Source organism: Malaya genurostris, chromosome 2 (assembly GCF_030247185.1).
Source record: "Malaya genurostris strain Urasoe2022 chromosome 2, Malgen_1.1, whole genome shotgun sequence".
Classification (NCBI taxonomy): domain Eukaryota; kingdom Metazoa; phylum Arthropoda; class Insecta; order Diptera; family Culicidae; genus Malaya; species Malaya genurostris.
Window position 1 is genome coordinate 191,089,504 of NC_080571.1, and position 27,122 is coordinate 191,116,625.

The 27,122-nt window shown below is 37.3% G+C and overlaps 1 protein-coding gene across 3 annotated transcripts in view; it reads right to left on the reverse strand.

The window, feature by feature from the left end:
- The window catches only part of LOC131432887 (polypeptide N-acetylgalactosaminyltransferase 2-like), a 134,926-nt gene that overhangs the window by 64,854 nt on the left and 42,950 nt on the right, over positions 1 to 27,122 (reverse strand). Inside the window, exon 2 of one of the 3 annotated variants that reach the window (XM_058599457.1) lies at positions 12,631 to 12,826. The exons of 1 other annotated variant lie outside the window; for it this stretch is intronic. The gene's annotated coding sequence lies outside the window, so the exon portion shown is untranslated. Of the gene's footprint in view, positions 1 to 12,330; positions 12,827 to 27,122 lie in introns of all 3 variants that reach the window. One more of the 3 variants, XM_058599455.1, reaches the window with a different exon arrangement.

Sequence of the window (27,122 nt, forward strand, 5' to 3'; positions counted from 1 at the left end):
CCTCCAGTGACGACATGACACAACACTCTGCGGATACCGACGATAGCGACTTTATCCCATCGACACTTAGGCCTCTAAACGACTTCAGAAATCAAATTATTCTGCAAGAAGCGAACGAGGATAGCCAAGAATCTCTAACCTTATTTAGAAACTATCATAGAACTATAATCAAAAAGACCAATTTCGGTCCCGCCTCATTAATCAACATTTTGAAGGAATACGCCACAAATAGGTGCACTACCGGCATTTACTGTAGCGAAAAGATACTGTGTAGTTTACAAACAATATACAAGAACTATTTCTCCAGAGCGAAGACATTTAAAATATTCTGGACGCAACAATTGCTAGAAGACATAACAGACGAACTTGAACAAGACCTAATAATCCAAAGACAACACAACGCAAACCATAGAGGCATTACCGAAACTAAATCCCACATATCCCGAAAATATTTTTTCCCGAATATGAAATCAAAAATTATCAAATTTATCAACCTTTGCAGGTTATGCCAAACAGCTAAGTATGAAAGAAGGCCATATAAACAACAATATAAACTAACAGCAACACCTACAAAACCGTTGCAAATTGTACATATGGACATTTTTATCATCAATAACAAACATTATCTAACATTATGCGATAAGTTTTCAAGACTAACAATGGCGATCCCTCTAAGGACACGCAACGCTATACACATACTTAAAGCTATAACTCACTTCTTTTCAAACGTAGGAAAACCTTCCCTTCTCGTCATGGACCAAGAAGCATCATTCACTTCAACAACAATTAAAGAGTTCCTTGAAGAAAATGATGTTGAGTACCATTATACAAGTGTTGGGCAGTCCTCTTCCAACGGAACGGTTGAAATTGTTCACAGAACGTCGAGAGAACTGCATAACATCTTGAGTATTAGAGAAACAACAAAAGATTTGTCAGAAACAGGAAAAATTAATTTGGCAGTCTCTATTTATAACGAATCAATACACTCGCAAACAAAATTAACCCCTAAAGAGCTATTCTTTGGCTTTAAAAATGAGGAAACGGTACCCGAAGATTTAGAAGAAAGAATTAGACAAAAAGAGATATTCTACAGAATCTTTTCTGAAAAATATGAACAAAAGAAGCTCAGAGATTTAGAAAAACTCAACAAGAGCAGAGAAGAGCCTGAAAATTTCTCTTTAAATGACACGATCTTCGAGAGAAAACGCAATAATCTAAAACACCAACCTCGATATCAAGAACTAAAAGTAGTAGAAAATAGGGAAACTAACATAATTGACGAGAGCGGAAGAAAAATCCACAAAACTAAACTAAAACAAAAACGAAATATTTTACCCTAACAATAATTAATAATCCCATTTTTTTGTCTTCAATTTAATGTTTCTTTACAGCTGAAAGATGACACCGAGAGTTACTATAATTTATTGTTGCATCATACTTCTGTGGTGCGATTTCATCAGTCCTTCTGACATAGAAATAATCGAACTAAACAACAATACAGGCATTGTTGCTTTCAAAACCAAACCCGTTTTTTTAAAAGAAGGTTCCCACACGCTAATTCACAAATTCAATCTGTATCCATTTAGTATTATCTTAAAACAATATAAAACAATTATCAACAAACTAGAAGAAAATTCAAATATTATCGAAATAGTCAACATTTTAAAACAAAAACATAGCCAAGCTTACTTTGTACTAGAAAATTTAACTATAAAACGAAGGAAAACAAAAAGATCTCTCAATTTTCTTGGATCTACTATAAAAATGATAACGGGAAACCTTGATAATGAAGATTTACTCAAAATTGAAAATCAATTGGAATCTTTGAAATATTCAAACAATGCTTTAGTTACAGAAAACAATGAACAGGTCAGAGTAAATGAGTTATTTGAAAGCAGGATTAACAATTTAACAAAAGAAGCTTATAGACAATCTATAGAAATTGATAGCATCATAAAACAAGCTAGGTTGAGTTTAGACAGGCCAATCGACTGGAAACACATTCTACACGTACACAGCATCATCTTCAACATCGACATGATCCACCACCAGCTGATGACAATCTTCGAATCAATACAACTATCGAAACTTGGTATAATATCAAAAACGTTCTTACAACCTCCAGAACTGGAATTTGCAACGCAACTGTTGGAATCACAAGGCATATCAATTGAAAGCTACGATCAAACTTATGAGTTTCTGGAACCTGTAGCTTTTCATAACGATTCAGACATAATAGTCCTTATCAAAATTCCCAAGCTTAGACGAGGAGAATATGTACAACTTCATATAGAAACCATTCCCATAAACGGCAAAATCATCGCAATAAACGCTACCAACGCTATTGTTGGCAACAACGAATCATATCTGGTAGAACATCCATGCAATAACATTGAGAAAAACAGTATTTGTGACATCTCTGACAATCTCTTCAACATATCCAACGACAAATGTCTCCATCCAATATTACGAGGAAATCCTGGTACTTGTACTTTTACAAAGCCATCAACGCTCTCGAAGTTCAAATCAATCGAAAACCTTGGAGTACTGATAAAAAACTCCATTGAACCAACACTTATGCAGAACAGTTGTGGTTTTGGATCAAGAAATCTGACAGGAACATACCTTGTGTCATTCGAAAATTGCTCCATAAAACTCAATGGAACGCAGTTCAACAACAAGATTTTCAAAGGAAAAACCAAACCCACTATCCTTCCACTCCATTTAGTGCACGTAAATGAATCAGAATTAATATCTGAGCCCATCACCAATTTGGAACTGTTACACGTACATAACCGTCATAAGCTAGAGCATCTAGAAACCATTACAAAAAGGACCAGAGTATTTAACATTGGAGCCATAGTTTTAATCACATGTCTCGTCATAACCTTCGTTACATTCATCATACGAGAAATCTACAAACTTAAGCTGAAACTAATCATTCGAATTCCAATAGACAAAGTTGCAGACAGCTCACAATCAGGGTTGAACCGAGACGGTTCAATCTAAGAAGGGGGAAGTTATGGACGAACCCGAATAGCATATGGCCCGTACGCACAGACCTTAGCAAAGTACGCGCCAGCAGTAAGACGCCAGTGTATCCAACGCGTAGAGATGTCAACCACCCTGTTACCAATTATTGAACCGCTGACATCGCAGCAGACATCCGGCCACCGTAGTTGCATCAGCCAGGAACCATCAGTAATTGCATCAGCCGAAACCACCACGCCGCATCGACGATTCGACATGTTCGGACAGGATAACCGCTGAATCAATAGTTTAGGGCTAGGTAGTCAGGTCTAACGAACATTCAGGTAGGACAAGTTAGTCAGTTCGATTTAAGAAGTGAAACAGTTCGGTCCCAAGACCAACAGTGGAATCAAAGTGTAAAACATTTTTAAAAACCTTTTCATGTAATAAAGAACTTAAGTATATATATATATATATATATATATATATATATATATATATATATATATATATATATATATATATATATATATATATATATATATATATATATATATATATATATATATATATATATATATATATATATATATATATATATATATATATATATATATATATATATATATATATATATATTTACTATATAAGCTGAGTTTTTAGATAACAATTTTTTTTGTATTAGATCTCGTTGTCACCCTTTTTCTAGGGGAATAGGAGCTTCCATTTCCTTCCTGCGAGGATTGAGGGGCAATTTGTTCGCGGTTCGTCTCGTCATCCATTGCCGCATCGGTGGTATTGTTGTTGATTTCGTTGCTAGTTGCTGTAGATGCGCCTTGTTGTACAGTTGCTGGTTTGTTGGATGGTAAATTGTTAACTGCAGCTGGTGTACTTTGTGGGATCCGTTGGATGGTTTCGTGGAACGGGATGCTTCACTGTTGTTGGTGACTGTCACAGGTGTACTGGGGTTGCTTGTGGTTGGTGTGAAGGAAGCACCGTTGTCCTTTGGTGTAGTTGTCTCCTTGTCCAGTTTATCACATGACTTACCGTAGTGAACAGCTTTTTGGCAATATTGACATGTGGCCATCTGTTTGTCATAGGTAACAAGTGATTTGCACGGGATTCTTGTATCCTGACCGAATGTCACATAAGAAGGTATAGGCCTCCTCAAACTCATGCGCAACAAACGTACGCCATTTAGAATACCGGGGAAAAAATTCTTCCACTTTTCTTTTTCGATAGAGAGAATCTCTCCGTATTGGGACATAGTTTTGCGAATATAAGGATCGATGACGCTTGAGGGAAGATCATGCACACGCACTTCTATAGCACTATCTTCCATATATACTGGAATGTTGTACTTGATATTTTCATGCTCCACATAGTGCACATTATTATTATCTTTAGCGAATTGAATTGCATCCAACTCTTTATAGATCCAGAACTTGGCTTGTATTCATCTTATGCAGTAGCTTGTCTAGGTTGAATTTTAGTTTTGCTACAATAAATTGCTACAATTTAAGTACCTATTATATGATATTATTCCAAAAATCATTATTGCTTCAGCAACATAAATGCTTTGAGCTCAACAGAGTTGAACTTTACTGGCATTATAAACGACAGTTACTTAGAGAATTAACGATTTCTTACAATACTCACTTTATTGTATTCAACTCATTTTTATTTCAAAATAAAACCCAATGTTGCATAAATTCGTGTCATTATTTAATATCTAACAAATCACCACCATACGAAACAGCAGCGCGCAAGTAAAACAGATAGTGCTGAAACCATTTATACATTTCAAAAACCAATTACGGATCGGCAAAGCAAAATTTCAAAATTCTAAAAATACTAAGTTATGATAAATTTGATTGCGAAAACTTAAGTTTTTTTTGGTTTTTCGAAAATCGGTCTAGTTTTTGGATAATTGGTCAAACACGCGACGCGTGCTACATTTCACCTTAAGGGGAAAGACTCCTTGCAAGCGTATAGGTAATGTCAATAATGTGTGCGTAAAAACAAGTTCCATCGTCTTTTTCCGGAACTTTCATATAGTTAAAAATGAAACAAATCAGTCGTTTCTGCTCATAATGGCAATTCAAGAAAAGTAGTAACTTTGAACTTTGTCCCGAGTTGGCGGTTCAATGCATAGGACGCTGGTCTTACAAACCCCAGACATGTCTATCTCCTCTGTGTGACGAAGAGCAAGCAAAATTTCTCCCCTCGCACTGACAACTTTAACGAGAGCTCTTCTCTTTCACATTTATACACCACTGTTGTGTAAAGTGTACACGCATCATGAGTGCGTTTGTTTATTTCCTTTTACCTCTTCCACTGAATCGCACCAAAGTGCTAGAGCATTAGCTAATAAATTCTCTGAGGTGGATGCAGATACTTTCACAGAGGTGTACACGCCGGTGAGCACTCTGCTGTATGGTTTGCGTAGATGAAGCGTGGACACGCAAAATCAGCAAAATAAAACAATTTATCGTAAAATTTTCGGTTTTCCTTGCAAATTTTTCATAGCAAGGCCAGATCTACTCTCTATTATTGAAGTTCACAGAAGTGTTCGCTCAACATCACGCGCCAGTGGTCACTTGGGTGTATTTAGACGAGAGCGCGTGTGAGCGATTCATGCGAAGAGAATGTGTTTCACTCGCGCCAGCTGCTTTAACCACAAGCACACACTCAAATGCTGTCTATTCGACACTGAGAAGAAGTGCGCTTTCCGCTTTGTGCGGTGCTTCGTTTTTTTCATCCTCGGTGTGGCAAAAATCTGACTCTAGCGTGTATCTCTCTGGTGAAATGCCATCTCTGACAAACCAGATGTCGTATGTTCGAGCCCCGACCTGAAGGGATTCTTAGTGTCAGTATGATCCATAGTACTAGCCATGCGATGATTCTGTACACTAAGAATTGCCTGCGAAGTCTTCCACCAAAGAAAAGTAATCCCAAGACTTTGCTTTTTAGTAACTTTGAACGAAACCTTTTCCATTTTGCTGTAAACTGCTAGTGAAAAATAATTTGGTTTCAGTTTCCTTGCACGACCAACCATTCCATCAGTAACTGACACATTTTGATATGCACGCTTAAAAATAGTTACTCAAAAATGAGTAAGATTTCGCTCATCAACAGAAAAAGTGGAACAACTCTAATTCAGAGTAACTCCGAAGTTACTCAAATTTGAGTTCTTCCACTGGAAACGATATTTGGGTAAAATCTACCTATTTACTGAGTAATACTTTATTTGTACATGTACCAAAAATAGAGTAACTATCACTCAAATTTTGAGTGAAATTTTATTTCACATATACCAAATTTGCAAAAAATTGAATCTTTTCTGAGTGTATTGTATTGAAATATTAAGTAATTGAACTCAAATCTATATCAAGTGGTGGTCGCTTGGAGTAGTGTGTCAATCGCAAATTAACATACATGTCTGTTATGCTCAGGCACCAATCATACACTTATTCCTCATAAATGACATTTGAGCATATTCGTTTCCATTCTAAAGCACAACACGGAGTTTATCATTCCGGTTTTTGCAGACACAACACCGTTTGTGTTGAGCGACTCACCCTCGAAATACGCGATCTCACTAACAAAACCTGTTTTAATCCACCTAGTGGTGTAATGATGCCTTTCTCATGTACATATAATATTGTGGTATTCTATTCAAAAATTTTCTCTTCGATTTTTGAAAGAAACCAAGATATTGTTTATGCATAACATACAGAATAAAACAGTGCTTTGATTGCGTAAGCCATCCTTAAGAGAACGAAATGGGTTCACTATTATATGCACTTCCGGCACCGCAACCCGAGAACCGTTATAATAAAAGTCGTTTGGTACGGCCACCAACTAACATGACACACAAACTCTTCTAGTACGCACCCTATAACTCCGGATTCGGAAGTCGGATCCGGATGCAATTCCGGAATTCCGTATGGGACCGGGAGACCTTTCATTTGAATCTGAGTTAGTGGAAATCGGTCAAACCATCGCTGAGAAAAGTGAGTGAGATCCATTTTGGTATATATGACCACTATTTCTGGTACTTCCGGAACTGGATACCGGGAACCAGGATAGCCGGAATCGGTTTGTTTAGTTGCCTACTGATAATGACTATCGATTTGTGTAGTTTTGAGACCAATTTAGAAAAATTTTCACGTTTTTTGTATCGCCGGTTTAAGTGACGGTGTACAATATTGAACACACTTTACCCTATAATTCCGGAAGCGGAAGACGGAACCGGATGAAATTCAGGAATTCCGTATGAGACCGGGAGACCTTTCATTTGAATCTAAGTTTGTGGAAATCGGTCAAACCATCGCTGAGAAAAGTGAGTGAGATCCATTTTTGTATATATGACCACTATTTCTGGTACTTCCGGAACCGGATACCGGGAACCAGGATAGCCGGAATCGGTTTGATTAGTTGCCTACTGATAATGACTATGGATTTGTGTAGTTTTGAGATCAGTTTAGAAAAATTTTCACGTTTTTTGCTTCGCCGGTTTAAGTGACGGTGTACAATATTAAACACAATTTACCCTATAATTCCGGAACCGGAAGTCGGATCCGGATGCAATTCAGGAATTCCGTATGGGACCGGGAGACCTTTCATTTGAATCTAAGTTTGTGGAAATCGGTCAAACCATCGCTGAGAAAAGTGAGTGAGATCCATTTTGGTATATATGACCACTATTTCTGGTACTTCCGGAACCGGATACCGGGAACCAGGATAGCCGGAATCGGTTTGATTAGTTGCCTACTGATAATGACTATGGATTTGTGTAGTTTTGAGATCAGTTTAGAAAAATTTTCACGTTTTTTGCTTCGCCGGTTTAAGTGACGGTGTACAATATTGAACACACTTTACCCTATAATTCCGGAACCGGAAGTCGGATCCGGATGAAATTCAGGAATTCCGTATGGGACCGGGAGACCTTTCATTTGAATCTAAGTTTGTGGAAATCGGTCAAACCATCGCGGAGAAAAGTGAGTGAGATCCATTTTGGTGTATATGACCACTATTTCCGGTACTTCCGGAACCGGATACCGGGGACCAGGATAGCCGGAATCGGTTTGTTTAGTTGCCTACTGATAATGACTATCGATTTGAGTAGTTTTGAGACCAGTTCAGAAAAATTTTCACGTTTTTTGTTTCGCCGGTTTAAGTGACGGTGTAAAATATTGAACACACTTTACCCTATAATTCCGGAACCGGAAGTCGGATCGGGATGAAATTCAGGAATTCCGTATGGGACCGGGAGACCTTTCATTTGAATCCTAGTTTGTCAAAATCGGTTCAGCCATCTCCGAGAAAACCTAGTGAGATTATTTGACACATTCACACACACACACATACATACACACACACAGACATTGCTCAGCTCGATGAACTGAGTCGAATGGTATATGACACTTGGCCCTCCGGGCCAATTTTCACTAGTCGGTTTTTCAAGTTATTGCATAACCTTTCTATATGAGAAAGGCAAAAATATAACCTGTTACTACAAATGGTTATTACAACTTTTAGACTGATCTTGCGTTAAACTCAAATTTAGAGTACACACTAAAATTTTTTAGCTGAGTCTCGGCAAAAAAATGCCGAGATTCGCACAGCCGAGTAATCAGCAATCATCTCGGCAAAAATAAAATTACTGAGCGTCTCGGCACCCTCAAATTTGACAAACGTCAAATATTGCCGAAATCGTCAGCATAAGATTTACTGTTTGCTCAGTGAAACGTTCACTGAATATTCGGCAATCCAATAAAACGAAAAAATGAAAAAATAATTACAGAATCATCAGTAATTAAAAATCTAGTCAATTAATTTTGTTTGTAATTTCTCAACATTATAAACACGCCATTGAGGATCAAAAATTCATTTTATTAACACTAAAAGGAGGCTTATGAATTTGTTGCCAGTAGTGCTTAAAGCCTCTACCTGAAAACATGTAGCATAAAAAACAGCGGCGTTTCCAGATGCGACAACCTTGAGTCGAGCTGGAAATATGAAAATAAAAATATATATTGATTTTTGGCTTACAAAAATGTTCAATATTTAATGATGCATATACGGTATTGTTCAAAAAATAAACTTACTTTGATCTATTGAATTATTCCATGCATTGGGTTATTTTTTCGCATATCCCCCAAAGTTTTGTCTCGAGGACGCCTTGAGCCCCGTGTTGGGTGTTTTTCCCTTATAATCGCGAGTGCTCTGATAAAGTCGCTTTTTAGAAAAGCGAAACATGTCACTATATTTATTCAATATTTTTATTTGCATGTGATCCATTTTTTCACTCGAGAATTTCATCAGAAAATAATCGCACAATGCGAAGCGAAAATGTAACGCGGCAATAAATGACAGCTGTCGTGCTGAATCTCGGCAACAGCTAGCGCATATTCCGAAATCTCGGCAAACGTCTCTGCTGATGTCGGCATATCTGTTGTTTACTGATAAATTCAGCAAGCATTTATGCCAAATTTCGGCAAAGTGAAGCATTTTACCGAAATATCAGTGAATGCATTTAACGAAGTTCAGAAACATGCGTATTGATTACTGAGCAGTCAGCAAATTTACGTGTTGCTGATCAATTTCGGCATTTTATTATGCCGAGCTCAAGAAATGGTTTTAAGTGTGTATGGGAATTATTACATCCACCAAACTAATGAGCAATTCCTTCGCCAAATTCCTCAGACATCACTACCATCAGCGGCGGTTCCGGATGCCTTGAGTCGAGCTGGAAATATGAATATATATATATATATATATATATATATATATATATATATATATATATATATATATATATATATATATATATATATATATATATATATATATATATATATATATATATATATATATATATATATATATTGATTTCTGGTTTACAAAAATTTTCAATATTTAATGATGCATATGCGGTATTGTTCAAATAAACTTACTTTGATCCATTGAATTATTCCATGCATTGGGTTATTTTTTCGCATATCCCCCAAAGTTTTGTCTCAAGGACGCTTTGAGCTCTGAGTTGGGTGTTTTCCCTTATAATCGCGAGTGCTCTGATAAAGTCACTTTTTATAAAGCGAAACATTCAAGTCATTTATTCAATATTTTTACTTGCAAGTGGTTCCACACTTATCCATTTTTTCACTAGAGAATTTCATCAGAAAATAATCGCGCAATGCAAAGAAAAAATGTTACGCGGCAATAAATGACAGCTGTTGTACTGAATCTCGGCAACAGCTAGCGCTTATTCCAAAATCTCGGCAAACGTCTCTGCTGATGTCGGCATTTCTGTTGTTTACTGATAAATTCAGGAAGCAATTATGCCAAATTTCGGCAAAGTGAAGCATTTTACCGAAATATCAGTGAATGCATTTAACGAAGTTCAGAATCATGCGTATTGATTACTGAGCAATCAGCAAATTTACGTGTTGCTGATCAGTTTCGGCATTTTATTATGCCGAGCTCAAGAAATGGTTTTAAGTGTGTAGGAGTTACTCAATATCATTGATGATAACTACTCAATTTTTGACGTTTTCATGTATCATTTGAAAATGAGTAACTAGTACTCAAACTTTGAGTAACTTTTTCTAAGCGTGTGGATTTTCTCTCGCAAATTTTGCTTCAAAATAAAGATTGATATACCTTTTATAAAAATTCCAGCGATATTTGCTCGAAGAAGCTTGAATTTGCTCGAAGAAGGTAATGAATACGGCATGTTGTTGAAAAACCGTTTTTCTTTCGGAAAACTGCATGCAATTTTCCATCAAACATCGACGAAATATTGATCAAAATAGATATTTCAATATGAAACAATGCTTTACATTTGTTTGAGTATATATTATAATGTTTGAAATTAAATTGTAAACGCCTCTTTGATAAACTGGTTGCACTAAACATATAAATTCGGCAGAATCAGCAGGAGTAGTACCGGCTGCATCACGTGAGTGTAAGTGTCCCTTGCTGTAATGGAAAAAATGTAGCATACCACCAAAGTTATCAGCTGGTAGCTTCACCTTTCTTGTCATATTATTCTGAACGCTTTTCTTCTGGTTTAAGATCATACATGAACCTGTTTATACTGACACCGCTTGTGATAGAGTAAAATGAATAGTGTGGAACGGGAATGATTTTTAATGTTATTTCGTATATCATATATTCAAAGCAGGGGCCCTACATCAACATGCTAGAATGCGCAATTTAATATTATTGGCAAGGCGAACATTGCAAAATTTATCAATATTATTTCCAAGAAATAATCTACAATATTCATTTTTCTTCAGAACAAGATCTAGGACTATTGTTACCTACAACCTTCGCCTTCATCAATTAAAATTTAACTTTGATTGTATTCATTGATATCCATACTACCCATTGTAAGTGCAAGAAAGTGTACCATCTTCATTTTTCTGATGTGGGGTGTAGCTCTATGATATATGTATCAAGTATGTAATATACAAATTTCTAGCACAAGGAAACTTGATTTACTCTTGATCTTTAAGGAAACTATTAGTAATTTGTTTCAATAAATACTAATCGTTGTGACTATTCGAAATATAATAGGTTCAAATTACTGTGTATGGTGTATGCAACGGCGAAGAAAAACTAATGAATGGTACCTTGTAAATTTAACGTATTTATGAAAAAACAATACTTCATTGAATTTTTCAGTATGCATGATGTTTATTTACTATGCTCGTTCAGTTCCATCTTTGACGGTTCGTTTGATTGCTTTTGTCTCTTGTCCTATTTGCGCGACTTTTATTATAATCGGGTCTCTAACCTAATTAAATCTCTACTAAGGGTCAGTGAAGATCCTAAGGCTCCTATGATTCTGTATTTTATTCCGAATAGTATTACTTATTCGAACATGTGCTTATAAACCACTACAATGCACATTCATACAAAAGTCTTGTCCTAAACAAATATGAACATGAATTGTTGCCAATTTTTGCCAAAATTCTCATTGTTATGATGGAACTTACCTATGATTTTTTTTAAAGATACTTCCAGTTGTTATACGGTTATTCTGAACATACATTTTAAGTTATGTGGAAACAGAAAGATAATATTTAAATGTTAACAGCACATTAACCCTTTTAGAAACATATTATCTTGCCTGCATCGGATATGTCTGTCAAATGACTGTTTAAAAATTAGCTCACATATGATTATTTACGATAAAACTCCCATCCGAAGAAACCTATTTGAAAGCGATTCTTTTCGAATCGAAATAATGCGCATCATAATTTATGGTACGAAATGTACATGCCTTTCACTACACAAATTGTGCTTCAATGGTACGTACGGTGCATATCTAAATATATTTTAGTTTACCTCATTTACGCTCTTGATCGGTGAATACACTCTTTCTAGTACCGTACTGGCTGGGTGTAATGATTTTGGCAGATGTAATATCCATTTATCGCGATTTGCAGTGAACAACGACAACTTGATTAGAGCTTCTACTGCTTGAATGATGACAAGTCTGAGTAATGCAGCTATAAGGTATATAATCACGTTCACTATTCATTGCGCAATAACATCGTACGTAGTAGTATTCTCAACACTGTTGAAGTTTTTGTTATTCAAATGCAATATTGCACTACACTTTGGCTATCATAGACCAAAACTTACTTCTAGTCCGATCACGATTGAATGAATACTCGATTGCAAATTCCCGTACGTTGGCAGTGCAGCTAATGTGCGTGCGGTTCGGTCCAAGATTGGCAACTGACTTTGAAAGCATTACTTCTCATCTCATGCCTCTCCATTCATTGTTTTATGCGGTTGCATGCTGGTATGGTAGGATTGTTTGCTGTTCATGGTAATGCTGTGGCATGTGTAATAATTGGAGTGAGAAAAAAATCGAAATTGAAATGAAGTATACTCACACATTGACTTTCTAAGTCTATGAGTATAAATCTAAATATTTTTTAATTGAATTTAATGTATCCGTTGGTTAATATGTAGTGCATATTGATATCAATTGTAAAACAGAATTTTGTAGTTTCAATCCATATGTGCTACTTATCATGCACACAATACAATACAATCATACGCATAGATTCACTGTTATGTTCCAATATGCAAATTTTTCTCGTTGTGAGCAGAGATAAACGAAAATACGACAATGGATAAATTACCATTTATTACAATAGAATCTCCCATCACTGTTAGTTTGATGAAGTCATTGCTAGTATATGCCAGTTATATTTTGAATTCAAAAAAGAACAGTAAAGAATCAAATCCTGGCCAGTGTTGCGAAAATATCAAATAATCAAATCTCACCGCTGCAGAAAATCATGCGCGATTTTCGACAGCGATTATCACTATCTACAATATCAATGATAATTGTGATCACTCGAAGTGAGTATGGAAAATATCACACCCCGTCCAATATCACCATAGTGATGTTTCGTAAACTCACACATGATTATAAATTATCATCATTGAGAATCATTCTCACAATTATCAGCCATGCAAAGATTTTCACTATCACATGGTGATATTCAATGAGGTGAGTGAAGTTTTGAAAATCAATTTCAACCAAATCTTATCATGCAGTATGATTATTTTTGGAATGGGTGGTGTCGAATCTCGATGTCTGAAGTAATTTGAAATTGTTGATAGTGAAATTCGGTTCGTAAAAATTCATCTAAACCCATGGCAATATGGATATTTTTGAAACGGGTATGATGAGTAGATGTTAAATATCGATGTCTGGAGTCATTTTGAAATCCAAGATGGCGGCTCTCGGATCATGAAAATTCATCTGAAACCATGCAATATGGGTATTTTTGGAACGGGTACGATGAGTAGATGTTGAATATTGGTGTCTGAAGTGATTTTGAAATCCAAGATGGCGGCTTTCGGTTCATGAAAATTCATCTGAAACCATACAATATGGGTATTTTTGGAACGGGTACGATGAGTAGATGTTGAATATTGGTGTCTGAAGTGATTTTGAAATCCAAGATGGCGGCTTTCGGTTCATGAAAATTCATCTGAAACCATGCAATATGGGTATTTTTGAAACGGGTACGATGAGTAGATGTTGAATATGGGTGTCTGGAGTCATTTTGAAATCCAACATGGTGGCTCTCGGTTCATGAAAATTCAACTAAACCCATGCAATATGGGTATTTTTGGAACGGGTATGATGAGTAGATGTTGAATATTGATGTCTGGAGTCATTTTGAAATCCAAGATGGCGGCTTTCGGTTCATGAAAATTCATCTAAACCCATGCAATATGGGTATTTTTGGAACGGGTATGATGAGTAGATGTTGAATATTGGTGTCTGAAGTGATTTTGAAATCCAAGATGGCGGCTTTCGGTTCATGAAAATTCATCTGAAACCATGCAATATGGGTATTTTTGGAACGGGTACGATGAGTAGATGTTGAATATTGGTGTCTGAAGTGATTTTGAAATCCAAGATGGCGGCTTTCGGTTCATGAAAATTCATCTGAAACCATGCAATATGGGTATTTTTGGAACGGGTACGATGAGTAGATGTTGAATATGGGTGTCTGGAGTCTTTTGAAATCCAACATGGTGGCTCTCGGTTCATGAAAATTCAACTAAACCCATGCAATATGGGTATTTTTGGAACGGGTATGATGAGTAGATGTTGAATATGGGTGTCTGGAGTCATTTTGAAATCCAACATGGTGGCTCTCGGTTCATGAAAATTCAACTAAACCCATGCAATATGGGTATTTTTGGAACGGGTATGATGAGTAGATGTTGAATATTGATGTCTGGAGTCATTTTGAAATCCAAGATGGCGGCTTTCGGTTCATGAAAATTCATCTAAACCCATGCAATATGGGTATTTTTGGAACGGGTATGATGAGTAGATGTTGAATATTGATGTCTGGAGTCATTTTGAAATCCAAGATGGCGGCTTTCGGTTCATGAAAATTCATCTAAACCCATGCAATATGGGTATTTTTGGAACGGGTATGATGAGTAGATGTTGAATATGGGTGTCTGGAGTCATTTTGAAATCCAACATGGTGGCTCTCGGTTCATGAAAATTCAACTAAACCCATGCAATATGGGTATTTTTGGAACGGGTATGATGAGTAGATGTTGAATATTGATGTCTGGAGTCATTTTGAAATCCAAGATCAGCAATAAAAATATACTACGAAAGTAAGAAAATTGTTTGAAGTGATAGATTAAACATAGCAAATTTTCGAAAATATGTATAATTGGATTGTGTTAGTTTTCAATCGCCAATCATTTGGTTGACAGCAACCAATTTGATGTCAACAATTCGACTACCAGAATGCTCAACAAACGAGTTCCTTACTTTTCCCAAGCTTTAGAACAGTAGTATTGGTTCAAGTGCAATATTTGCAGAACTGTCGATGATAAATTTTTGATAGTGATTCTCAAATAAATGTCTGCTTTCGCACAATGAATTCAAATCTACAATACCGTCTCGAAGTGTTGCACTAATTTTTCAAAGAAAATTGTCCGTTTTTATTCGAAATTTGAAAAAAATTACCTCTATAAACAAACGGTAAGTAATGTCGGAAACATTACTGCAAAATCGACGTTAATGCGCAATAGCCTGCACAGTTGTCTTCTAGTAGACCTACAAGCTTATGAAATTAGAATTTAGAGATGCAGATTATAGCGACAAAATTACAAGGTTGTGTAGCAGATACTACCAATCACGGTGACGTTTAATATTTTCAATTCACACTTAATGCCATTTAATATATAGTAAATGGTTAATTGATGAGTGTTACTTGCCGCTAGATGACACTCAACTCCCGAAAAAGTTAAAACTCCGTGGTTTTCACTTCAGTTTTGGTGGGTAAAACACGGTGATAGATTGCATTCACGAGAATAAAATACCAACACCAAAAAAGAACTTCCATGCACTGTCCACCCTTCTGGCATCAGTTGTAGTTTCTTTCCTCTTTCAAATTCATCATTTCTCCGTTTTTAACAACAAAAATATTGAATGCAACACTGGAACCTGCAGAAAAATCCGACCGAAACACAGCGAAACAACGCAGAGCAACAAAGAAATACAATCGCACGCGACGAGCGTTCTACACAAACTAAGTTCAAATTTTTCGAAAAATTTTCATAAACTAGAAGTTCACATTTTGGATATCAAAATGACTCCAGACATCGATAATCGACACCTACTCATCATACCCGTTCCAAAAATACCCATATTGCATGGGTTTAGTTGAATTTTCATGAACCGAGAACCACCATGTTGGATTTCAAAATCACTTCAGACACCAATATTCAACATCTACTCATCATACCCGTTCCAAAAATACCCATATTGCATGGTTTCAGATGAATTTTCATGAACCGAAAGCCGCCATCTTGGATTTCAAAATGACTCCAGACATCAATATTCAACATCTACTCATCATACCCGTTCCAAAAATACCCATATTGCATGGGTTTAGATGAATTTTCATGATCCGAAAGCCGCCATCTTGGATTTCAAAATGACTCCAGACATCAATATTCAACATCTACTCATCATACCCGTTCCAAAAATACCCATATTGCATGGGTTTAGTTGAATTTTCATGAACCGAGAGCCACCATGTTGGATTTCAAAATGACTCCAGACACCCATATTCAACATCTACTCATCATACCCGTTCCAAAAATACCCATATTGCATGGGTTTAGTTGAATTTTCATGAACCGAGAGCCGCCATGTTGGATTTCAAAATGACTCCAGACATCAATATTCAACATCTACTCATCATACCCGTTCCAAAAATACCCATATTGCATGGGTTTAGTTGAATTTTCATGAACCGAGAGCCGCCATGTTGGATTTCAAAATGACTCCAGACATCAATATTCAACATCTACTCATCATACCCGTTCCAAAAATACCCATATTGCATGGGTTTAGTTGAATTTTCATGAACCGAGAGCCGCCATGTTGGATTTCAAAATGACTCCAGACATCAATATTCAACACCTACTCATCATACCCGTTCCAAAAATACCCATATTGCATGGGTTTAGATGAATTTTCATGAACCGAAAGCCGCCATCTTGGATTTCAAAATGACTCCAGACATCAATATTCAACATCTACTCATCATACCCGTTCCAAAAATACCCATATTGCATGGGTTTAGTTGAATTTTCATGAACCGAGAGCCGCCATGTTGGATTTCAAAATGACTCCAGACATCAATATTCAACATCTACTCATCATACCCGTTCCAAAAATACCCATATTGCATGGGTTTAGTTGAATTTTCATGAACCGAGAGCCGCCATGTTGGATTTCAAAATGACTCCAGACATCAATATTCAACACCTACTCATCATACCCGTTCCAAAAATACCCATATTGCATGGGTTTAGATGAATTTTCATGAACCGAAAGCCGCCATCTTGGATTTCAAAATGACTCCAGACATCAATATTCAACATCTACTCATCATACCCGTTCCAAAAATACCCATATTGCATGGGTTTAGTTGAATTTTCATGAACCGAGAGCCGCAATGTTGGATTTCAAAATGACTCCAGACATCAATATTCAACATCTACTCATCATACCCGTTCCAAAAATACCCATATTGCATGGGTTTAGATGAATTTTCATGAACCGAAAGCCGCCATCTTGGATTTCAAAATGACTCCAGACATCAATATTCAACATCTACTCATCATACCCGTTCCAAAAATACCCATATTGCATGGGTTTAGTTGAATTTTCATGAACCGAGAGCCGCCATGTTGGATTTCAAAATGACTCCAGACATCAATATTCAACACCTACTCATCATACCCGTTCTAAAAACACCCATATTGCATGGGTTTCGTTGAATTTTCATGAACCGAGAGCCGCCATCTTGGATTTCAAAATGACTCCAGACACCAATATTAAACACCTACTCATCATACCCGTTCCAAAAATACCCATATTGCATGGGTTTAGTTGAATTTTCATGAACCGAGAGCCGCCATGTTGGATTTCAAAATAACTCCAGACATCGATAATCAACATCTACTCATCATACCCATTCCAAAAATACCAATATTGCATGGGTTTTGATAAAATTTTACGAACCGAAATTCACTATCATCAATTTCAAATAACTTCAGACAATGATTTTCGACACCACCCGTTCCAAAAATAATCATACTGCATGTTAAGATTTGGTTGAAATTGATTTTCAATACCACACTCACCTCACGGAATATCACCATGTGGTAGTGAAAATCGCGCATGGGTGATAATCGTGATAATGCTTTTGAATGATAATCATGTGTGAGTTTACGAAACATCGCTAAAGTGAGATTGAACGGGTGATGATTTCCCCCATACTCAGCGGTGATATTTGATGTTTTGAAAATTTCGCACACCGATATTAAGTGATAATCGTTTTCTAATATCATTCTCAGAATATCAAATGATTTTCTTCATGATGTTCGGCGATGATTTTGTAAGTGATAATCACCAACAATTATTATCGGCGATAATAACTGATTTTTGATATTTTGAGAATGATAATGCCAACACTGATCCTGGCCTAATAAACCCGGTACCTAGTATAAAACTCATTTTCTAGGCTGTAATGACCAAACAAATGAAATAAAATTTGGTACTAACTAAGCTAATCTTGAATCACAACTCAACTTTTACTAAAATATTGATTGAAACAAATTATTCCACTGAGAAAAAATATTTGTCATGTTTTGTGGTTTAGCAGCAATATTTGCTATATCGAATCAGATTTCCATTGTCACTATTAATATGTACGTTACTAATTTTAATAATACGTTATGTGAAAGACAAATTTGTTTATTTTCACAGTATTTTTCTCTGCGTGTAAGGTGACTATAAGAGAATGGAGCATATCTTTACATCTCTTCTAGATTATGGTGCCAGGTACTAACAAAATTTGGAATTTCATTGCATTTTCATCAGTATTCTTGCCGAAGTATTATTTTTATGACACGAGTTTTATTGTTTCGGTGCATCGTTTTAATTGTTCGTAATTTTCAATAGCGCGTAAGTTATTGCAACCCATATTGGAAAAAAATTTCGTAATATGTCATGGCACTCTTTTTTGCGCTTCTATAACGTATTATGTTTATCGTTTCCGTTTGTGTTTGCTACACAAGTGCTCAGCAACGTATAACCTTACTTTGCCCAAAAGGGTGCAAACTCTGGTAAATCTTACTGATACAATTTCAATGCGTAAAAAAGACTTCAATTTACAATTTCAATGCGTAAAAAAGACTACAAATTTCAAAGTAAAAATGAAAGTTTAGTATGAATGTGATTTTTATCATGCGATGAAAAGTATTTCATTTCTTCTATAGAATTGAATTTTGATTGCTACCATTTTCGCTTGAATTGTCAGCGTATGAACAGAGAGTAGAGACTTAACCACATCTGAATCTTAGCAGACGAAGCACAGTTATTCATATTTTTTCTTTACTGTAGGTACACACTGCATGATACTCAACGGAATGGAGCGTAAAATTATCATGTTTTCGTACTGCGGATGAGCGGAGCTCTTACGTTATAGAAACCTGCTTTTGAATCGTGAAAGTATCCATTCACTATCAAAATATCATTTGGTGCTTAACTATTGATAGAGCAACTAGTGTTAAAAAATTTTGTTCGTTATCATTCCTTTCTCATTGTAGAAAGACTACACTGAAAATCATTTCTACCTATTTTTTGAGGAGAAATCACTCATTGTCGAGCTCTTCTATAAGCTACCCAAAATTAGGTCGTTATCTACTCAAACTTTGAGTTGATGGGTAAAAATGGGTGGCGTGCTTTGTTATGGCTTAACATTTGTACTAAACCTACAGTTACCTAAATTTTGAGGTCATCACTCGTTACCCAAAATTGGGGAGATGCACTTTAGTTGATTTTGGGTAGGTTTTGACCCAAAATTAGGTAGCGGCCGGTAAGAGTGTAAGCAATCACTATGAAAATAAAACTTTCCAATCTAGACTCGTATATGACAAAAATATGCACTAAAATTTGTCTAAGATGGCAATACCGTTTTCTACAAGCTTAGATTCAAATGAAAGTTTATGAGAAAGGCCTACAAAACAGATTTTAATGATTTACTTCAGTTTCCATAGATTTAAATTATTCAACTATTTTTTTCCAAATGTTCAAACATGTGAGAGCAAGACCAGAAAACAAATATTTTATGCAGTATTGATACACGCAGAGAAATTTCATTTCATTTCCAAAACTCAACAATAAGTGAGCGTCAATTTGCTTCATTCTCAATGTTTTCTAGAACATTCGAACCATACGAACAAATCAGTTAGTTGTTACCTTCCAAAAATGACGTTCAATTGCGGTTCAAATATTAAGCTTGACACGTTGTAGATTCAACCGAAGATTTTTGTTTGCGTGTTGCTGTCTTCCACGAATAGAAAATGTTTTAAAACTAAAGAAAATCTGGGTAAATCTTCCGATTTTTTTATTGGTATTGTAACAATAGCAATACTGTTTTGACTCAACCAATATTGTCTTGAAGCAACCAACATTTCTGAAGCCGGGGTAAAATAAATAATATAGAAAAGCCTAAAGCCGGGGTAAAATAAATGATATATAAGAAAAAATCAACATTTCTGTGGAACAACCATGCTCTTTTTTGAAACGAGCACATTATACCTACACTCTAAACTCCGTCGAGTTTTGATGTGAATACGTCTTAATATACTATGGAGCACCTTTTTAAAATTTACCCTCGAGGATAGTGATAAGTTTTCGATCGTGAATATACACGTATCCACATAATTTTTGCAACATGCCATCGGAAATATGATCATCAACTAATTACGTAATAAACGTGATATTGACAACAATCTTTCATCTTCCAATTTGTTTCGTGAAAGGTTTAAAGAAAATACTCAAGGGGAGAAAAAGTAATTAGGAAATCAAATGTGGAGTAATCTCGTTACGTTTTCGTGTTTTGAATACAGTAAAACAAGACGTGATCTTTTTTCAAAAGAAAAGCACTTAATGAGATTCATTGTAATTTATCGGGTTCGTCAATTATTCAATTTGTCAAATTGTGATTTATTGTTATGAATAGCCCAATTTTTACTATTCGTTTTGTCGATGAGAACTACCATATATCTGAGAATGAGTTTTTAAAGAATTACATAGATGTATAGGTGATAAGTCCGCCACTACAAGTATCACACAGCACACACATCTCTCGTTTATGGACCGATTGAACGGTACACAGTTAATTCATTAAATTTTCTATTAAAATGTTATTTGAATCATATAAATGAAAAGCAGAACTTCTGACAAACCAAGAAACACAAACTCGCTTTCATATCACTTGATCTAGTTGTCATTAAATCAAAACATATTTCTTTTTTTTTATTCAATATTATAATAAAATTTTTAGGCACACTGCTTAAGCTCTAAGATGCTAAGGGTATTCACTAATCTTAATTACGACTAACTTAAAACAAGAATAGTATCATTATGTAATGTAGTATCGGGGTAGCGGATTCTCGAGTATTCAGCTTTCAGCAGGCGACTATCCATGTTGGCCGCATCCTTCGGTCCGTGTGGGTCCGCGAGAAACACCCCCAGGCTACGAAGGCCCGGCGGATGGCCCGCATGCTGGTTTTCGACTGGAGCGGTCTTCCGTGGACGATGATGGTGATGTTGCGGAAGAGAATGAAAAAAAAGTAAATATTATGGAAACGGGGTAAAAAGGGGATGTGGGAACAAAATGTCTGAAAACGATAGAGATCTAATTAGTTGCCATTGAGATGGTGAAGAGACAGGGAAGGGGGAACGAAAAAGTTAGTGACAAAAAAGATCTTGTTAGTTGCAATGAAGATGGTGGACAGGGACGGAGATCGAGAGAATCGGGCGGATGTTAGTGTCGAACCTGTAGGTGGAGTTTATACTTTCTGAGCGAGGAATAACACATTACACTTGTATATCAATGTGTTTAAGGTACTGGTATATGTGAAGCATATATAAACTATCCCGACTCGCCAACACATCCCGAACCGGAACCTCAGGCGGTCTACCTCGGGCTCTAAGGAATTCCAGTAACTTTGACCTGGCGTCACGATACTCTACGCACGACCACACGACATGCTCGATGTCCTGATAACCGTCGCCACAGATGCAGAGACCGCTCTCCGTGAGCCCAACACGCCGGAGATGTGTGTTGAGTGTGTAGTGATTTGACATCAGCCGCGACATAACACGAATGAAATCGCGACTCACGTTCATCCCCCTGAACCAAGGTTTCGTCGATACCTTAGGGATAATGGAATGTAACCAACTTTGCCAACTACCGCCAACTTTCGAGAGTTTTCTGACGAGAGATACTGAAAAATTCATTGAAGCAGATTGGTCTTTCATAAATATCACCTTCTAATGCGCCCACCTTAGCTAATGAGTCTGCCTTTTCATTGCCCGGAATGGAACAATGCGAAGTGACCCAGACTAACGATATTAAATAAGACCGTTCAGATAAAGTTCTCAAATGTTCCCGTATTTTCACCAGAAAATAAGGGGGATACTTTCCTGGCTTCATTACACGGAGAGCTTCTATTGAGCTTAGACTGTCCGTGACAATGAAGTAATGGTCTTTGGGCAAGGTTTCAATGATCTCAAGGGTGTACTGAATGGCAGCTTATTCTGCGACGTAAACTGAAGCCGGATCACTGAGTTTGTACGAAGCGGTGATGTTCTGATTGAAGATGCCGAAGCCGGTGGACTCGTTGATGTTGGATCCGTCAGTGTAAAACACCTTTTCACAGTTGACTGTTCTAAATTTATTTTGAAAGATATTAAGGGCCACTCGAGGGCGTACGTGATCCGGAATTCCACGAATCTCTTCTCTCATGGATGTGTCGAATAACACCGTAGAATCAGAAGTATCCAAGAAATGAGCACGGTTGGAAACAAACGAAGAAGGATTAATATTCTGAGCCATGTAATCAAAATACAAGGACATAAAACGGGTCTGAGAATTGAGCTCGACAAGCCTTTCGAAGTTTTCAATCACTATCGGATTCAAGATGTCGCATCGGATTAGCAATCGATATGAGAGATCCCAGAATCAATTTTTCAACGGTAAGACGCCCGCATGCATGCAACCTAGGACAATACGCAAACAACGATACTGAATTCTTTCCAGTTTAATGAAAAGGGGGTGTTCGCGGCGGATCGGAAGCAGAAGCATCCATATTCCATTACGGACAATATCGTTGTTTGGTAAAGCCTGATCAGGTCTCCTGGGTTGGCACCCCACCAAGTTCCGGTTATTGTGCGAAGAAAATTGATTCTCTGCTGGCATTTTTGTTTCAGATACCTAATGTGACATCCCCAGGTGCCTTTGGAGTCGAACCAGACCCCGAGATATTTGAATGTGAAGACCTGAGCTATGGTTCCACTCCCGAGTTGAAGCTGTAATTGTGCTGGTTCTCGCTTCCTTGAAAATACAACCAGCTCAGTTTTCTCCGTAGAGAACTCGATACCCATTTGAAGAGCCCATGTCGACAAGTTGTCGAGGGTATCTTGCAATGGTCCTTGGAGATCGGCAGTTTTGGGTCCTATAATAGACACAACGCTGTCGTCGGCAAGTTGTCTTAGCGTGCAATATGTATTGATACATTGATCAATGTTGTTTACTTAAAAGTTGTATAAAAGGGGGCTTAAGCATGAGCCCTGAGGAAGACCCATGTAACTGAATCGTATTGTCGACAAATCACCATGTGCGAAATACATGTATTTTCCGGACAACAGATTATACAACAAGTTATTCAAAATTGGTGAAAGACCATGCTGATGCAACTTCTCAGATAGGATGTTTATGGAAACTGAATCAAAAGCCTCCTTGATGTCTAGGAAAACTGACGCCATTTGTTCTTTACGAGCAAATGCCATTTGAATTTCGGTTGAGAGCAACGCAAGACAGTTGTTCGTTCCTTTGCCCCTGCGGAAGCCGAATTGTGTATCTGAAAGTAAGCCATTAGTCTCGACCCAATTGTCTAGACGAAACAGAATCATTTTTTCGAACATTTTCCGGATACAGGAAAGCATAGCAATCGGCCGATACGAATTGTGATCGGAGGCTGGTTTCCCTGGTTTTTGAATGGCGATAACTCTTACTTGTCTCCAGTCATGTGGGACAATATTATCCTCAAGAAGCCTATTGAATAAATTCAATAAGCGCCTTTTGGCAGAGTCAGGCAAATTTTTCAACAAGTTGAATTTGATTTTGTCTAACCCCGGAGCTTTATTTCTTAGCGAAATCGAATATCCAGCGGTTAGAATATTCCTCGCTTTCGTTTGTGGTGTTTTTGTTGCGCATTCGTCGGGCTGTGTTCCAAAGAGTGCTCATTGATGTTTCTCACGATAATCCGTCTACGAATCGACGCCAATATCCGCTTTTCTTCGCCTTAATCAAGCTTTTCATTTTAGCGTCCAATGCCGCGTAGTTTCTAAAATTATCAGGTGTTCCGTTTTTCCTAAACTGGACAAATGATGAAGCTCTCTCCGCGTTTAATTCTGAGCACTCTTTGTCCCACCAAGGGTTGGGGGGGCGGATGTAAGTTTTCGCGCCGGGTACACGTTTCGTCTGAGCTGGAGTCGCGGTGTCGAGAATCAAGCCAGCCAAAAACGTGTACTCTTCCTCCGGAGGAAGTTCTTGTGTTGTTTCTAGTTTCTCAGATATCAAATTTGTGTAGCATTTGCAATCAATATTTCGTGTGAGATCATACGAAACATTAGTTGTCTCCGATGGTTTTAATCCGAAGGCGATTGAAATCACGATAGGTAGATGATCGCTACCGTGGGGATCAGGGATAACCTTCCACGTGCAGTCCAACCGTAGCGAAGTCGAGCAAAGGGATAAATCCAGCGCACTTGGTCTTGCTGGTGGTGCAGAAATTCGTGTCATTTCTCCCGTATTCAATATTGTCACATTGAAGTTGTCGCAAATATCATGGATCATAGTTGATCTGTTATCGTCGAGGAGACAGCCCCATCCCGTACCGTGTGAGTTAAAGTCTCCTAAAACCAGTTGACAAGTAAGCGTAAGGATTTTGGGTAGGTGGCGTAGCACATTTCAACATTTCTGCAAATGAGCGTTTGGAATGTTGCTTGAGTGAACGCTTCATTTTATCCTTACGCAATTTGTACACGGGACAATCAGAGAGGTCATGCGGCCCCTCCTTACAGTAGAGACACTTTTCATTGTCGGAATTTATTGCAACAATGGGATGTTGTATGTCCCAATTGTTTGCAATTGGTGCAGTTCATGACCCGCGGCACAAAAAGACGAACAGGTAAACGGACTCGGTCCAGGAGGACGTAATTAGACAAAGCCGAGCCAGCGAAAATCACCCGATACGAGTCCGATGGGATATAGGACTTAGTCCCATCCTCAGCGGTCGATACTGAACGCAATTGCTTGCAGTCCAGTATCTTAACGTTCTTGAGTAGGGGGTTTTTAAAACCGCCTGCCCCATGCTTAAGAACGTCCTCGCAAGTCAGACTCGGATCGGTGATCACGCCGTCTATCTCGACTTCGCGAGCTGGTACGTATACGCGATACTCCCGCGTGAAATGCTCACTTTGAACGATCTCATTAGCCTGTTTTGCACTGGCTAACAAGACCCTAAGCTTGTCCGGAAGTACTTTTTCAATTTTTTGTACTGTAGAATATCGCGAGGTCAGGTCCTTTGATAGTCTAAGGAGGTTTAATTTTTTTCCATTGGCTTTGGTCCGGATGTAAACCGCAAATGGTCCAGCCGGGAGTGCAAGCCCATCGGGATAGCTTCTAATGCGAGATTTATTGCCATCAGAAGCATCCATTTGATCGTCTAGGGGAAGGTCAGGCAATTCTGTACCTTTTGTCATGGCACGGAAATGTGTCCGTGCGGGTAAATATTGGGGGCAATAAAAAATCTAGTGGTACTGAACAACAGGGAAAAAAAAGAAAAAATACTTAGCTTTAGCTCTCAAAGGGTGAAAGGCCGACAAGGCCCGGTCCTAGGCAGCCGGTGAATATTCCTGTTCAATAAAGTGCAAAAAACCTCTTTTGGGAAAAAGCACTTTTTTCAGTCTCTCACTACACTGTCCAATGAAACGGTTCTCTTTTCATCACTATATGAAAACATATTTCTTTCGCATGCAGTTTTAAATGCCAAATTTAGCCCAGTTTCCACTCTAACTGCTGTCAAAGCGTTTGTTTGAAGCTAGTTTAGAACTTATTTTCAACATTGTTGAACTAAAAATCGAATCAGTTTCGAGCCTGGTTCTTTAATCAAGTTTGCTTAAATCCCCGTTGCTAAGTCTGAAACAGTTTCGTGAAAAGTGTTTGTTTGATGAAACTACCTTGGATTAGTTTCAGTTTTCTCAAGCGAAAACGACATTAGAGAATAAGTTACAAACCAGTATAAAAAAGATCTTTTTTGAATATTTTTCAATTCTTGTATGGAATGATGCATAGTTGGAATCAGCAAGGTGAAATATTGATATTTTGATCCGTAACAAACAATGAACAATTTCGCTATAGGCGATGAAATCGATTATTAGAGCATTTTGATTATAAATTGAATGACTAAATTTTCCGACTTAATAGTTCGGCTGAAAAGTTCGAAGCCCAATTCGTTCAATTTCAGCATTTCGAAGCCCAATTCGTTCAATTTCAGCATGGTTTTCATCGACTTGTGACACGGTGCATTGTCTTGATGAAACAAAACTTTTCTCTTCTTCAAATAAGGCCGTTTTTTTTGAAATTTTGTCCTTCAAACGCTCTAATAACGCTATATAATAGTCACTGTTGATGTTTTATCCCTTTTCAAGGTAGTCGATGAAAATTATACCATGCGAATCCCAAAATACAGACGCCATAACCTTACCGGCCGATTGTTGAGTCTTTCCACGCTTTAGGTTCGGTTCATCGCGTGCAGTCCACTCAGTTGACTGTCGATTGGACTCCGGAGTGAAGTGATGGAGCCATGTTTCGTCCATTGTTATATGTCGAAGAAAAAAAATCGGTTTTATTTCGATATAACAGCTCCAAACACTGCTCAGAATCATCAATTCGTTGTTGTTTTTGATCGATTGTGAGCTC